Source organism: Palaemon carinicauda, chromosome 33, assembly GCF_036898095.1.
Source record: "Palaemon carinicauda isolate YSFRI2023 chromosome 33, ASM3689809v2, whole genome shotgun sequence".
Classification (NCBI taxonomy): Eukaryota; Metazoa; Arthropoda; class Malacostraca; order Decapoda; family Palaemonidae; genus Palaemon; species Palaemon carinicauda.
This window is the reverse complement of record NC_090757.1, coordinates 3,697,520-3,714,703: the sequence shown is the minus strand read 5'-3', so window position 1 is coordinate 3,714,703 and position 17,184 is coordinate 3,697,520. Positions and strand designations below refer to the sequence as shown.

The 17,184-nt window shown below is 34.7% G+C and overlaps 1 long non-coding RNA gene across 1 annotated transcript in view; it reads left to right on the top strand.

Annotated features, from left to right (window-relative positions):
• LOC137626343 (uncharacterized) overlaps positions 1-9,641 on the top strand; it is a 440,106-nt gene extending 430,465 nt beyond the window's left edge. Inside the window, exon 3 of the long non-coding RNA XR_011041015.1 lies at positions 9,480-9,641. This is a non-coding gene — a long non-coding RNA (uncharacterized lncRNA). The remainder of the gene's footprint in view (positions 1-9,479) is intronic.
• Positions 9,642-17,184: the final 7,543 nt, after the last annotated feature.

Genomic DNA, 17,184 nt, shown 5'->3' with positions numbered 1-17,184 from the left:
AATTTCAACCAGGGAGCAGTGATGTCATGTATCAGGCTAATGACTATTGGCCAGAGAGCAATGACGTCATGTGCCAGGCTCGTGACTAATGGCCAGAGAGCAATGATGTCATGTGTCAGGCACGTGACTAATGGCCAGAGAGCAATGACGTCATGTGTCAGGCTTGTGACTAATGGCCAGAGAGCAATGACGTCATGTGTCAGGTTCGTGAAATTTAACCAGAGAGCAATAACGTCATGTATCAGGCTCGTAACTATTGGCCAGAAAGCAATGACGTCATGTGTCAAGCTCATGACTATTGGCTAGAGAGCAATGACGTCATGTGTCGATCTACATATGTTGACGTTTCGTGTCATAACTAAGAAATGAATAAAGATGGAAAGAATCTATAAACGGCATTAGAAAGATGAATAAGTTGAATAAATCAGACGATAAGAGAGGAAGGGATGAGAATGCTACCCTTATGGCTTTCTTTCCCCTGTTGACCCCCCCCCCCCCTCCAATAGACTCTTGGTGGATTCTAAGTGAGCAAACAGTTATATGGAACGAAATAGTAGGCCAAAGAAGTAAGAAATTCATAGCTGTCTCTTTGGTCAAAGCTGCTTATTCTAATACTTGTGTACATGATCCGTCAAAAATGACGGCTAGATATTTAGATGGATATATATATATGTGTGTGTGTGTGTGTGTGTGCCTATGTGTATATATACATATATATATATATACGTATATATATAAATATGTATATATACATACATATATATATATATATATATATATATATATATATATATATATATATATATATATATATATATGTTAATACATTTTCCTTGTCCTTTCCTATCACGTGGATGTTATTTTTTTTACATTTCTTCCTGCTCAATGTTTTTTTTATTACAATGTTTTTTTTTTTTCTAGATCCTCTGCTTGCAAGAATTGAGTTTAATGTTCATTTAAAGGTTAATGGTTTATAAACAAATTATGTTGATCGATCAACAGATAGTTTCAAAACTCAATAATTATTTACGTAAAAAAGTTTGTATGAATGGAATAGGCTTGAATGGCCTGAATATGATTTAATAACTAAACTAGAAGAACGTACGTTGGCTAAATTTGACCAATTTTGAAACACTTGTGTGTATAAATGTACCCTAGGATGAAAGGCATTTAATAACTGTTCTGAGCTCCTAAGTATGTGATTAATATATGTAAACAATAATAAATTTCGTTTAGATTTATTAGGGCGAATAGCATAACAAGGGACCTTTTTATTCCTTAGTTTGTTGATTTATGAACCACTTTATAATTCAGCCACAAGACAAATACCTTTTGTTGGGCTTTTGTATCTTAAATATAATACGATCTATTGATAGTTGTAGAGAGACCAGAATGTTCATCGTAAAACGAAATATTTCTACAACCTAACATTATGCTACAAGTTTCAGCGATTTCAATGTGATGTACCTTATTGATTCTTTCGATGTGTTACAGCCTTGAATCAGTCTCTATCAAGGAGAGCATATAGTGTGCGTGTGTGTGTTAAAGAAAGTAGCCTATACAGTGTGTGTCTGTGCGTGTGTTTAGTGTGTGTGTGTTAAGAAAAAAGTAGTGTGTGTTTTATATTTCTCGATGCACAATTTTTAGGAATTGTCCATCCTCTGTGGTGTATTCTTCATATAAAAGACATCATCATCATCATCATCATTATTATTATTATTATTATTATTATTATTATTGAAATAATGATGACGATGTACAATAAAAAAAACGCCATTGTCAAATATCTTCAAGAGTATGGAAAAGTACTCTGCTAAGCCACTCCCTCCCCCACTCCACTCCTAAACACACTTATTGGCATGTGTGAATTTTCCCCCATTATACGCGACGCGTACATAGCACTTCAACAGACAAAAAGCCTCAGCATTCTCGTTTTGAAAATCTAACGAGCTAATGACAACCCCCCCCCCCCTTTTTGGAAGACGCAGAATTCATGTGCATCGGGCGTTAGATGAATAAGAACGCCACTCGATACCTGAGAAGTCAATTTTACACCCTCGCCACCCGCGACACAAAAGGCTCCCCACTTCATATCCTTCAGGAGCGAGAAGTCCCCATAAAGAAGGCGATCAGACGTTGCTAATTTTTATTCGCCAAATAAATAAACTCGCGGGATAGAGATATTTTTGGATGAGGGCTTCCTGCTAATAGAGTCTTAAGTCCCTATTCGCCCTAGTGGGGTGTTGGGGCCCCCTGTGTACCCCCCAATGGTCCAGTAACCGCCTCCCCTACCGGGAATCCTGACCCCCTTCCTTTATACTTCAACCCAATTCCAAACGCCCTTAAAAATCCTCCAGCTACTCGTGCCCCTCCCTTTTCACGCCCATCAAACGCAAATCTAGATTACCTCTCCCTCTCCCCCCCCCCCCTCTCCCCTTCTTACCCTCCCTCCTCATCACCCCTTCCTACCCTCTCCTCTTGTTCAGTCGTGGCTTCGTAGGCTCGCTGATTGGTACTTGCATGAGGAACAAAAGCGTTCGTTCCGGGGGGAACATTCGTTGAAAAGGAGGGGTTGGGGAGGAGGGAAGAGTGGGGAGCAGGAGACCACCCCCCAAAAGCGGCGCTTCGAATGGGGGACATTGAGCGACACCATTCAGCCGGGTTTTTACAGCGGCAAAATGGGGGAAAGTGAATTGATAAAGACGCGCCACTCCATGAAAAGATTTGAAAGAGTGTGAAATATAATTAAAGCGCTTGATGAGCCAATGACAAGTAATTTGTCATGGCGTGTGTGACGAAGAGCCGGAAAGGAGGAGGAGGAGGAGGAGGAGGTGTTAACGGGAAGAAAGAAGGCAGTAGGAGGAAGCGAGAAAGAAAGATAAGGAAGGAGGATGATATTGAGAGGGGACAAACAATGCTGCGATGTGGCTTTCTTTATAGCAACAGAGGGTACGCACGGGCACACTATTCTGTCATATTTGTCTTCCTCTTGTTTTTTTTTATTTTATTATAGTTTATATATGAAAGATCTTTTTTTATGTCTCTGTTCTTAAAATACTTTATTTTAATTATTCATTACTCCCCTTGTTGTTTATTTATTTCCCTGTTTCCTTTCCTCACTGAGCTATTTTTCCTTGTCGGAGCCCTTTGGCTTATAGCATCCTACTTTTCCAACCAGGGTTGTAGCTTCATCATCTCCTCCTACGCCTATTAACGCAAAGGGGCCTCGGTTAGATTTCATCAGTCGTGTCTATCTTGAGCTTTTAAATCAATACTTCTCCATTCATCATCTCCTACTTCACGGTTCATAGTCCTTAGCCATGTAGGCCTGGGTCTCCCAACTCTTTTAGTTCCTTGCGGTGCCCATTTGTAATTTTGGTGAAATAATCTATCTTGGGGAGCTTAGCTAATAATAATAATAATAATAATAATAATAATAATAATAATAATGATAATAATAATAATAATAATAATAATAAGACTATGAAAAGAAATGTGACAGAAAGTAGTTAAATGTAAATAAGTTCCATAATAAATGAGAAAATTAATAATAATGAATAATTAAAAGCGTGGCAGCTCGAAGAGGGGAGAAGAGACAAATAATCAGTGGGATTTATTGTTGTAGACTACACTGGAATAATTCCTTTGTTAGAAGGTTGAATGAGTAAGGAAACTTTCTAAATAATGAGATTGTCTGTTTCAGACAGCTATTTAATGATGAATATTTTTAATAATCGATGATGATTAATGTTATTCTGCTATATGCCTTTTCCCTTAGAGGAAATGGTTTCAAGCATATAGTTACAATTCTTAAATAGTATTTCCTTGAGCACATTGTTACAAATCTTAGATGAAATTGTCATAAGCATAAAGGTACATATCTTTGATGAAATTTCCTCATTTTGGATGAAATTATTTCAAAAAGAGTTTTACACAGCTTTGATTAAATTTCTTCCAGAATATGATTCCACCTCTTAATTAAAATTTCTTTTAAGCATAATGATATAAATCTTACATGACATTACCTCAAGCACTTTTCTACTCATCTTAAATGAAAATGCAAAAGTATGACACATACTAGATGGAATTTCCCCATATATATTGTGGCAAATGTTATATGAAATTACTGCTAACATATTTTTACACATCTGAAGTTGAATTGCACCTAGGATATTGTTACACAAATTGTAATTTCTTCAATTATGTTGTTACACATTTTAGATGAAATTGCCTCAAGTATATTATTATACATTTTGAATTAAATTGCCTAAGTATATTGTTACAAATCTTTGATGTCCATTTTTTCAGGTATATAGTTATAAGATAATTTTTTAAGACTGAAGTGGCTATCCACATGACATTTTTATTGATCCCCTCATATACCAGTGCCCCCATTTATAGCTCAGCGGACTCGTGAGCTTCAGTTCTGGATCGAATACGGTCTCAGAAATTGTCAAGCAAGTAGCTGAACTGTCAAGCGAGTAGCTGAACTGCTAGTGTCAAGCGAATAGCTGAACTGCTAGTGTCAAGCGAATAGCTGAACTGCTAGTGTCAAGCGAGTAGCTGAACTGCTACTGTCAAGCGATTAGCTGAACTCCCAGTGTCAAGCGAGTGGATTGGCCACTACAGTCAATTTTTTTTAGTGAGGCAGATTTGCACCGACTCGCAGGGGTTCCCTTTTATCTTGGAAAAGTTTCCTGCTCGTTGATTGGTAGGAGAAGATAATTCTAACCATTCCGATAGCAGGAAACTTTTCCGAACCAAAAAGGCACTGCTGTGAGTCGGTGAAAATGGCCCTCATTAAAAAAAGAAAAAAAAATTGAGTATAGACCTTAACACTGAATGACTCATCACTAGCTTATAAAAATGAACCATGTTTCAGTAGACTCTGCCAGACCTGAGCGAGATTTGAGCTCTGGACCCTGCAATAAGGTGTCTAGCAAAATAGCACAAGACTCTCTTTTGTATAAATTAAATCACAAACTCAATTTGATTTTAGATCATAGGGACAAAGTGACCGTTCTCAATCTCGAAGATTGTCCGAACTCAAATATATGTCAGATATGGCTTTGAAAACTCTGGAGTTTTCGTTCATCTTAAAAAAAATTTAAGGTTACCAAAACTATTACTATTATTGAAATTATAGAATTAATTATTATTATTAGAATTTTCTATTATTTTTATTATTGAAATTATAAAATTACTAAAATAAGTATATCATTGAAATTTCAAAACTTATTAATATTATTAGAAATATTATTTTTATTATTGAAATTACTAAAATCATTAAAATAATTATTATTTAGACGATTCAAATTATAATAATTATCAAAATTGTTAAAATGGGATGACGAATCTAATGGATGTTAGGTTCATGAAAAAACGTTTGCCTAGTACTAAACGTACTATTGCTTCTGTCCATGAATTCCTTCTAGAGATAATCACTCAATTATGAATATTTACTGCGGGGAGTGTTGAATAGATCTGGAAATGAGAAAATTTGTACTATTGTTTAGCTTTTTATATTTATGTTTTACTTCATGGATAAACACATATTAGGTATTTTGAATACGATGATTGCGTCGATTAATATAGTTGTTGAATCAGTAGAGCTTCAGAATTTCGAAGTTGCATCAAATATTTTTATGTTGAACAGGCTGACATGTGTCCTTTTATAGTTTATATATGAAATATCTGCTTTTATGTTTTTAATGTTTTCAAAATATTTTATTTAAATGGTTTATTACTTCTTATATCTTTTATTTATTTCCTTATTTCCTTTCCTCACTTGTACTTATAGCATCTTGCTTTTCCAACTAGGATTGTACCTAGCTAATAATAATAATAATAATAATAATAATAATAATAATAATAATGATAATAATAATAATAATAATAATAATAATGCAACGCTATATTGCGTAAGGAAGTCAATTAAGCAAGATGAAATTTAAGTGGTTCGTAAATAGGTTAAGAGTTCTATTGCTTGAGGTGCACTCTGGCACACTATTCTATCTGATTTCTCTTCTTGTTTTATTGAAGTTTTTATAGTTTATGTATAAAAAAATATTTTAATGGTGTTACTTTCCTTAAATTGTTTTATTTTGAATGTTCATTTAGTTAATTTATTTATTTATTTCCTTTCCTCACTGGGAAATTTTTCCCTGTAGGAGCCCTCGGGTTTATAGCGTCTTGCTTTTCTAAACATTGTTGTAGCTTAGCTAGTGATAATGATAATAATAATAATCATCATCATCATCATCATCATCTCCTCCTACGCCTATTGACCCAAAAAACCTCGGTTAGATTCCACCAGTCGTCTCTATCTTGAGCATTTAAACCAATATATCTCCATTCATCATTTCCCACTTCACGCTTCATAGTCCTCAGCCCTATAGGCCTAGGTCCTCTATTGGTGAAGTTATAACAACAACAACAACAACAACAACAACAACAACATGACTTAAGTTATGACATACTTCAGCTCCCCTCATATCAAGCCAAATGTTATTAAACAGATACACCTACCCCCCCCCCACCTTTTTCCGTTCCTTTCTTAAGTGGTCCGGGTATATGGGTACTTGAATACCCATTTTATTTCGAGTGATAAAAACGGGACGTCTCCTGACATTGATGTCAGCTGCCAATTGTCGTTAGTTTTATTTATGGCGAAGGTACGACATCTTGCATTGAGACCCATTAGCTAATCCTGTGTTCATGATTATTATTATTATTATTATTATTATTATTAGTAGTAGTAGTAGTAGTAGTAGTAGTAGTAGTAGTAGTAGTAGTAGTAGTAGTAGTATTAGTATGTTATTATTATTATTATTGTTGTTGTTGTTATTATTATTATTATTATTACTAGCTCAGCTACAATTCTAGTTGTAATACCAGGATGCTATAAGCCCAAGGTATCCAACAGGGAATATTAGTCCAGTTACGAAAGGAAATAAGGAAATAAATAAAAGGCATAAGAAATAATGGGCACTAAAATAAAGTGTTTTAAAAACAGTAACAACATCAAAACAGATATTTCGTATATAAATTATAGAAAGACTTATGTCAGCCTGTTCAACATAGAAATATTTGTCGAAAGTGTGAACTTTTCAAGTTCTACCGATTAGTTAGCTTTTATAATACCCTAAAGCAGTTTTAATTTACTCTTTAATAATTATCTTTAGGAGTTCAAAATAGCAGAAATTGTTTTCATGTTGTATAGACTGATATACTCTAAATGTCTTTTTATAGTTTATGTATGGCAGATCTTTTTATAGTTTATGTATGACAGATCTATTCAACCATAGCTACATATCTTAAGATATTTTATATTCTTTATTTGTTACTTCCCATATATATATATATATATATATATATATATATATATATATATATATATATATATATATATATATATATATATATATAATGATTTATTTATTTCTTTTTCTAGTAGTAGTAGTAGTAGTAGTAGTAGTAGTAGTAGTAGTAGTAGTAGTAGTAGTAGTAATAATAATAATAATAATAATAATAATAATAATAATAATAATAGCTCTATGAATACTTCTTGATAGTATTGCTTTTAAGAAACAGTGAGTTATGTGTAGGCAAAGGTATTGAGTACTATAAATGCTCCTTTGAACTTCGGTGTGAAAAAGCAAAAGGAGAAGTTTATACTTTATATCTCTGTTGATTTGCTATGCAATGTGCAGTCTCCTTTAAAATCGTTATGCTACATTGAAGTCAATCAGGGATATAACTGTCCCCCAGAATATTTTCACTCCCTAAATAAGATTATATTATTTACTCATTTAAGGGTTTAAAGGCCGCTCATGAATGGCAGAGGCAAGGGACAGTAACATTGTCCTATCAATCAGGACAATGCCCTAGAGACTGACCATATTGCATATGTTCAGCGCCCAAGCCCCTCTCCACCCAACCTAGACCAAGGAGGGCCAGGCAATGGCTGGTGATGATTCAGCAGATAGACGTATAGGCTTCCCCCCCCCCACCCATCCTTAGGTCACAAGGATGGAGAGACTGCTGCGACCAAAGAAACTGATGACATTAGGATTATAGTGCTTTAAAACTCAAAATGGTGGAGATATTGTCGCTCCAAATTCGGAAACCTTGAGTTAATAAATCAGTCCGGTGAATTATACTCAATTTTTTTTTAATGAGGCGCATTTGCACCGACTTCCAGGGATGCCCTTTTACCTCGGAAAAGTTTCTTAATAGCTGATTGGTTACAATGATTGTGTTCAACCAATCAGCTATTAGGAAAATTTTCCGAGCTAAAAGGACCCTCCTGCGAGTCGGTGCAAACATGCCTCATTAAAAAAAAAAAAAAAATTGAGTTTAGTACACTTGCTGTTCGCATCTTAGTAACTAATGATTGGAAACTTAATAAATCTTCAGGCCATTGTTTGATTATTAAAATAGAGCTTTGAGGCTTAATGGTCTTTAATTGACGTTCCTCTCCCTTGTGTGTTTTATGTGTTAAAATATTAATAGAAAATCCATTTATTTATATTTATATATGTGTGTATACACACATTATATATATATATATATATATATATATATATATATATATATATATATATATATATATATATATATATATATATGTATATTTGCGTAGAAAAGCAACACTAGTTTTCCTTTTTATTTGTGAAAATTGTAGATGGTTATGGTAGTAAATTTCATCGGTATTATTTTTCACTTAACATCTTTATACAGCTAGGTGGAAATTGTACAGTATGGTACCCTTCCTAAATGGTTATATAACTCCAAATCATATAGATTATATCAATTATAGGATAAGTTCTATCTTTCAAATATTTCTTTAATCTACTGGAAAGCTAATCTTTAATTCCTACTATGGAAACTTAGATTTTGATAGTTATTTCTGTATATTCATTATACATATAGTAAATAACGTTAAACCTTGTTTGTGTATTTGTGTGTCTTTGGTTGTGAACAACTTCCTGACCACAATTTTAATCGTAGGGTAATGAAACCAAAAAGGTCAAAGGTCCAGGTCAAGGTCAAGCAAAATGTCCGATTCACGTAATCAGCCAAAAGTTTGGACATCGTTGTCACAGAGACTTCAAACTTGGTTCATATTTTACTATTTAAATCCACGCCAATTGATACATGTGAAGATCAAAGGTCAAGTTAAAGGTTGCGTAAATGGTCGAGAAACAAGATTCCGTGGCGGAGGTCTTCGCTCTACCGAGTGCTCCTCTAGTTTCTTTGCCATTCAACGGCCAGTGATCAGAAAGATTTGGAAATTTGATTGAAGAACCGAAGTATGTTTCATATTAAGACTTTCAGTTTCTCCATGCATTGTTTCCATTCCATATAGCATGCCTAAATTTGTTACTCCTTAGTGCTACATTGTTTCCATGTACATTTTGAAACAGGAATTTTTTAGTTAATTTGTCATTGATTTTGGATTGTTTTTTTTTTTTCAGTTCCATTCCACGTGTGCAATTGTGACAGTGGCTTCAGAACTGGGGTGAGTAAAATCATTATGTATTTTTATATATTTTCATTGTATTTTGGCATGAAAGAAGTCCCCTTTGGCTTTCATAAGTTGTCAGTTTTGTTCCATTGAAATATTCCATGATTCGCAAATATTCCTGGTCCACAATTTAAGCTTAATTTAGCGTCCAGTTTTGTAACCTTCTGTTAAGCTTTCACCCTGTTTTGTAACCTTCTGCTACAATTTTACCCAGTTTTGTAACCTTCTGCTACAATTTTACCCAGTTTTGTAACCTTCTGTTACACTTTCACCCTGTTTTGTAACCTTCTGCTACATTTTTACCCAGTTTTGTAACCTTCTGTTACACTTTCACCCTGTTTTGTAACCTTCTGCTACACTTTTACCCAGTTTTGTAACCTTCAGTTACACTTTAACCCTGTTTTGTAACCTTCTGCTACACTTTTACCCAGTTTTGTAACTCTCTGTTACACTTTTACCCAGTTTGGTAAACCTCTGTTACACTTATACCCAGTTTTGTAACCTTCTGCTACAGTTTTACCCAGTTTTGTCACCTTCGGGTACACTATTACCTAGTTTTGTAACCTTTTGTTACACTTTTAATCAGTTTTGTCACTTTCGGCTACACTTTTACCCAGTTTTGTCACGTTCAGCTACACTTACTCAGTTTTGTAACCTTTTGCTACACTTTTAATCAGTTTTGTCACCTTCGGCTACACTTTTACCCAGTTTTGTCACGTTCAGCTACACTTACTCAGTTTTGTAACCTTTTGCTACACTTTTAATCAGTTTTGTCACCTTCGGCTACACTTTTACCCAGTTTTGTCACGTTCAGCTACACTTACTCAGTTTTGTAACCTTTTGCTACACTTTTAATCAGTTTTGTCACCTTCGGCTACACTTTTACCCAGTTTTGTCACGTTCAGCTACACTTACTCAGTTTTGTAAGCTTTTGCTACACTTTTAATCAGTTTTGTCACCTTCGGCTACACTTTTACCCAGTTTTGTCACGTTCAGCTACACTTACCCAGTTTTGTAACCTTTTGCTACACATTTAATCAGTTTTGTCACCTTCGGCTACACTTTTACCCAGTTTTGTCACGTTCAGCTACACTTACTCAGTTTTGTAATCTTTTGCTACACTTTTAATCAGTTTTGTTACCTTCGGCTACACTATTACCCAGTTTTGTAAGCTTTTTCTACACTTTTAATCAGTTTTGTCACCTTTGGCTACACTATTACCCAGTTTTGTAAGCTTTTTCTACACTTTTAATCAGTTTTGTCACCTTCGGCTACACTATTACCCAGTTTTGTAAGCTTTTTCTACACTTTTAATCAGTTTTGTCACCTTCGGCTACACTATTACCCAGTTTTGTAAGCTTTTTCTACACTCTTAATCAGTTTTGTCACCTTCGGCTACACTATTACCCAGTTTTGTAAGCTTTTTCTACACTCTTAATCAGTTTTGTCACCTTCGGCTACACTATTACCCAGTTTTGTAAGCTTTTGCTACACTTTTAATCAGTTTTGTCACCTTTGGCTACACTATTAACAAGTTTTGTAAGCTTTTGCTACACTTTTAATCAGTTTTGTCACCTTCGGCTATACTTTTACCCAGTTTTGTCACGTTCAGCTACACTTACTCAGTTTTGTAACTTGCTACACTTTTTATCAGTTTTGTCACCTTCGGCTACACTATTACCCAGTTTTGTCACCTTCAGCTACACTATTACCCAGTTTTGTAAGCTTTTGCTACACTTTTAATCAGTTTTGTCACCTTCGGCTATACTATTACCCAGTTTTGTCACCTTCGGCTACACTATTACCCAGTTTTGTAACATTTTTGCTACACTTTTAATTAGTTTTGTCACCTTCGGCTACACAATTACCCAGTTTTGTAAGCTTTTGCTACACTTTTAATCAGTTTTGTCACCTTCGGCTACACTTTTAATTAGTTTTGTCACCTTCGGCTACACTTACCCAGTTTTGTAACCTTTTGCTACACTTTTAATCAGTTTTGTCACCTTTGGCTACACTTTTACCCAGTTTTGTCATGTTCAGCTACACTTACTCAGTTTTGTAACCTTTTGCTACACTTTTAATCAGTTTTGTCACCTTCGGCTACACTATTACCCAGTTTTGTAACCTTTTGCTACACTTTTAATCAGTTTTGTCACCTTCAGCTACTCTATTACCCAGTTTTGTAAGCTTTTGCTACACTTTTAATCAGTTTTGTCACCTTTGGCTACACTATTACCCAGTTTTATAAGCTTTTGCTACACTTTTAATCAGTTTTGTCACCTTCGGCGACACTTTTACCCAGTTTTGTCACGTTCAGCTACACTTACTCAGTTTTGTAACCTTTTGCTACACTTTTAATCAGTTTTGTCACCTTCGGCTACACTATTACCCAGTTTTGTCACCTTCGGCTACACTATTACCCAGTTTTGTAAGCTTTTGCTACACTTTTAATCAGTTTTGTCACCTTCGGCTACACTATTACCCAGTTTTGTCACCTTCGGCTACACTATTACCCAGTTTTGTAAGCTTTTGCTACACTTTTAATCAGTTTTGACACCTTCGGCTACACTATTACCCAGTTTTGTAAGCTTTTGCTACACTTTTAATCAGTTTTGTCACCTTCAGCTACACTTTTAATTAGTTTTGTCACCTTCGGCTACACTTACCCAGTTTTGTAACCTTTTGCTACACTTTTAATCAGTTTTGTCACCTTCGGCTACACTATTACCCAGTTTTGTAAGCTTTTGCTACACTTTTAATCAGTTTTGTCACCTTTGGCTACACTATTACCCAGTTTTGTAAGCTTTTGCTACACTTTTAATCAGTTTTGTCACCTTTGACTATACTATTACCCAGTTTTGTAAGCTTTTGCTACACTTTTAATCAGTTTTGTCACCTTCGGCTACACTTTTAATTAGTTTTGTCACCTTCGGCTACACTTACCCAGTTTTGTAACCTTTTGCTACACTTTTAATCAGTTTTGTCACCTTCGGCTACACTATTACCCAGTTTTGTAAGCTTTTGCTACACTTTTAATCAGTTTTGTCACCTTTGGCTACACTATTACCCAGTTTTGTAAGCTTTTGCTACACTTTTAATCAGTTTTGTAACCTTAGGCTACACTTTTACCCAGTTTTGTCACGTTCAGCTACACTTACTCAGTTTTGTAACCTTTTGCTACACTTTTAATCAGTTTTGTCACCTTCGGCTACACTATTACCCAGTTTTGTCACCTTCGGCTACACTATTACCCAGTTTTGTAAGCTTTTGCTACACTTTTAATCAGTTTTGTCACTTTCGGCTACACTATTACCCAGTTTTGTCACCTTCGGCTACACTATTACCCAGTTTTGTAACCTTTTGCTACACTTTTAATCAGTTTTGACACCTACGGCTACACTATTACCCAGTTTTGTAAGCTTTTGCTACTCTTTTAATCAGTTTTGTCACCTTCGGCTACACTTTTAATTAGTTTTGTCACCTTCGGCTACACTTACCCAGTTTTGTACCCTTTTGCTACACTTTTAATCAGTTTTGTCACCTTCGGCTACACTATTACCCAGTTTTGTAAGCTTTTGCTACACTTTTAATCAGTTTTGTCACCTTCGGCTACACTTTTACCCTGTCTGGTAAGTCTCTGCTACACCTATACCCAGTTTTGTAACATTCTAGTTTTACCCAGTTTTGTCATCTTCGGCTTCACTATTACCTAGTTTTGTAACCTTTTGCTACACTTTTAATCAGTTTTGTCATTTTCGGCTACACTTTTACCCAGTTTTGTCACCTTCGGCTACACTATTACCCAGTTTTGTAAGCTTTTGCTACACTTTTAATCAGTTTTGTCACCTTTGGCTACACTTTTACCCAGTTTTGTCACCTTCGGCTACACTATTACCCAGTTTTGTAACCTTTTGCTACACTTTTAATTAGTTTTGTCACTTTCGGCTACACTTTATCCAGTTTTGTCACATTCGGCTACACTATTACCCAGTTTTGTAACCTTTTGCTACACTTTTAATCAATTTTTTCACCTTTGGCTACTGTCATCTTCGGCTACACTATTACCCAATTTTGTTACGTTCGGCTACACTTACCCAGTTTCGTAACCTTTTGCTACACTTTTATTCAGTTTTGTCACCTTCGGCTACATTATTACCCAGTTTTGTAACCTTTTGCTACACTTTTAATCAGTTTTGTCACCTTCGGCTACACTTTTATCCAGTTTTGTCACCTTCAACTACACTATTACCCAGTTTTGTAACCTTTTGCTACACTTTTAATCAGTTTTGTCACCTTCGGCTACACTTTTACCCAGTTTTGTCACCTTCGGCTACACTATTACCCAGTTTTGTAACCTTTTGCTACACTTTTAATCAGTTTTGTCACCTTCGGCTACACTATTACCCAGTTTTGTAAGCTTTTGCTACACTTTTAATCAGTTTTGTCACCTTCGGCTACACTTTTACCCAGTTTTGTCACGTTCAGCTACACTTACTCAGTTTTGTAACCTTTTGCTACACTTTTAATCAGTTTTGTCACCTTTGGCTACACTATTACCCAGTTTTGTCACCTTCGGCTACACTATTACCCAGTTTTGTAACCTTTTGCTACACTTTTAATCAGTTTTGTCACCTTCGGCTACACTTTTACCCAGTTTTGCAACATTCTGCTACACATTTATCCTGCTATCTTTAAGCTTCATATAAGCTATTTATGTACTATCTTTCTTTAAATTTGATCAATAGTAAGGAAAATATTTACCTGACCTCCACCCACATGATTATATAGTTTGCAATGGAATTTTCGTTGTAGCCTCTCAATCCTTTTATAATGTATCTTTAATGTTATTCGTGTAATTTAAGGATTTCTGTTCTTGGTTTTGAAATTCCTAGTTTATGAAGTTCATTCGTACCATAAGTGATGCCCAGAGGTCTATGCCTATTCTCAGTAACCTGTAGGATTCTGAACTCTGTAATCTGTAGGATTTTGAACTCAGTAACCTGTAGGGTTCTTAACTCAGTAACCTGTAGGATTCTGAGCTCAGTAACCTGTAGGATTCTGAGCTCAATAACCTGTATAATTCTTAACTCAGTAACCTGTAGGATTCTTAATCCCATTACCATTAACTTTTATCAATTGCATTAATATTCATCACTTCATAATCATCATCATTATTAATAATGATCAAGCAAAAAACGGCAATCAGCTTAGTTTTAAACCTTTCAAAAATCTAATTCTCTCATGAAAAATTTAGGAAACCACCAATCAAAAGTAAACAGTCGAACAACAAAGAGATGATGAGGCTTGTTGTGATGTTAATGAAATCCATCCCCTTTCCCAAGAGGTTCTTAGAAGACAGAAGGGGACGTCCAAATACTTCGTCTGAATTAGAAGGACCTATTTAGATGCCAAACTGTTGGTGTAATTTCCTTATTAATAGTGTTATGAAGACCTTCTGGGGGGAGTGCTAGGCTTTGCTCAGTGTACCATTCTGTTTTTGTGTGTGGTTGTTTAGGAACATTAGAGATCTAGAATTTATACAATTTTAGGGAGAATACATAGTTCCGTTTTGTAAAAAAAAGGTATGTATTGCTGTTTTTTAACCTGAGTATTTAGTTAAGTATCTTTCGGTACTCAAAGTGTTTAAAAGGGCATTGGGCTAACACACTAACAACCTCATCCCAAGAATATTTACTGCTAACTGAAAGGATATATATAATATATATATATATATATATATATATATATATATATATATATATATATATATATATATATATATACCTATAATAGCAAGATTAATGTATACTTTTCAATCTTCATGTTGTTGTTAATATTGATATTGTTGTTGTTGTTGTTGTTGTTCTTGAAGCAATACCACAAGTCGTTGTGTCTAGTTATAAGATTACAAACCGAATGATCTACATCTGAAAATATATACAAATGAAGAATAGAATTTTTTAGAGTATTATTATTATTATTATTATTATTATTATTATTATTAATATTATTATTATTATTATTACTAGCTAAGCTCTAACCCTAGTTTGCAAAGCAAGATCCTATAAGCCTAAGGGCTCCAACAGGGAAAAATAGCCCTATGAGGAAAGGAAATAAATAAACGATATGAGAAGTAACGAAAAATTAAAATAAAATATTTTAAAAACAGTAACAACATCAAAACAGATATTTCATCTATGAACTAAATAGAAAGACTTATGTCAGTCTGTTCAACATAAAATCATTTCCTGCAAGTTTGAACTTTTGAAGTAGTTTTTTAAGACTACATTTTCCTTCGGCGTCAATGACCTTCGATGTCAGGATGCCAGAGAACTTCAAATCATTCATTCATTAAGACTAATACTGGAGATAACTGATATGTATAAAAGAAACTGAGATATCTTAGAGAATTGTTGTAAATATAGTCCATATATAAGACAAGTTACTTCTTTATATTTTAGTTGTGTTATGAACTTCGTTGATAAATTAATTGCAGAATCAGACAAGGTGTCGTTTTACCAGTATGCATGTACAGTTGGCTTTATTAATTCCATTACACTGACGTCTCCTTAGCTCGCCAATAAGTGTAACGGAATTAATGAAGTCAACTGTACGACAACAATTTATCTACGGGTTGTTGTGGCCTGATTGGTAACGTCTCTGCCTGGTGATTGTCAGACGGGTGTTCGAGTCCTGCTCAGACTTGTTAGTGCCTTTAGTGTCTGCAACCTTACCATTCTTGTGAGCTAAGGTTGGGGTGTTGAGGGGAGCCTATAGGTCTATCTGTTGAGTCATCAGCAGCCATTGCCTGACCCTTCCTGGTCCTATCTTGGGTGGAGAGGGGTTTTGAGCGCCGATCATATAATATATGGTCAGTCTCTAGGGCATTGTCCTGCTTGCTAGGGTAATGTCACTGTCCCTTGCCTCTGTCATTCATGAGCGATCTTTAAACCTTTAAATAGATAAGATGTATTTGAGTTAAAGTGAAAAGAGATTGAAATACTTTTCAGTTACATACATGGATATCTTCGTGACATCTTATTTCGGATAATTAAAACAAGCCGTGTATACTGAAAGAATGATTAAAATTTATGAAATAACTGTCATTTTTTTAACTACTTTTTTAAGTATTGGTATCTGGTTTAATTATGAGGAACATTGTATGTCCGCTGTGGATCCTACTTCCGTCTATAATTATTTTTACACCTTATTGTTCTTTTTTGACATGGATAAAACGACATAGAAATTAAATACGAATTGAAAATACTTAACAAAGATAAGGAATCTTATCCTGACTCATATTTATCAGTACAATCATTTGTTATTATTATTATTATTATTATTATTATTATTATTATTATTATTATTATTACTACTTGCTATGCTACATCCCAAGTTGGAAAAGCAGGATGCTATAATCCCAAGGGCTCCAACAAAGAAAATTGCTCTCTGAGAAAATGGAATAAGGAAAAACTGCAAGAGAAGTTTAAGAACAATAACAACATTAAAATAAATCTTTCATATATAAACTATAAACAAGAGGAAGAGAAACAAGATAGAATAGTGTGCTTGCATGTAAACCCCCCCCCCCCACCCAAGCAAGAGAACTCTAACGAAACAAACGTTCATTGCAGAACTGGCATATATCGATCCTA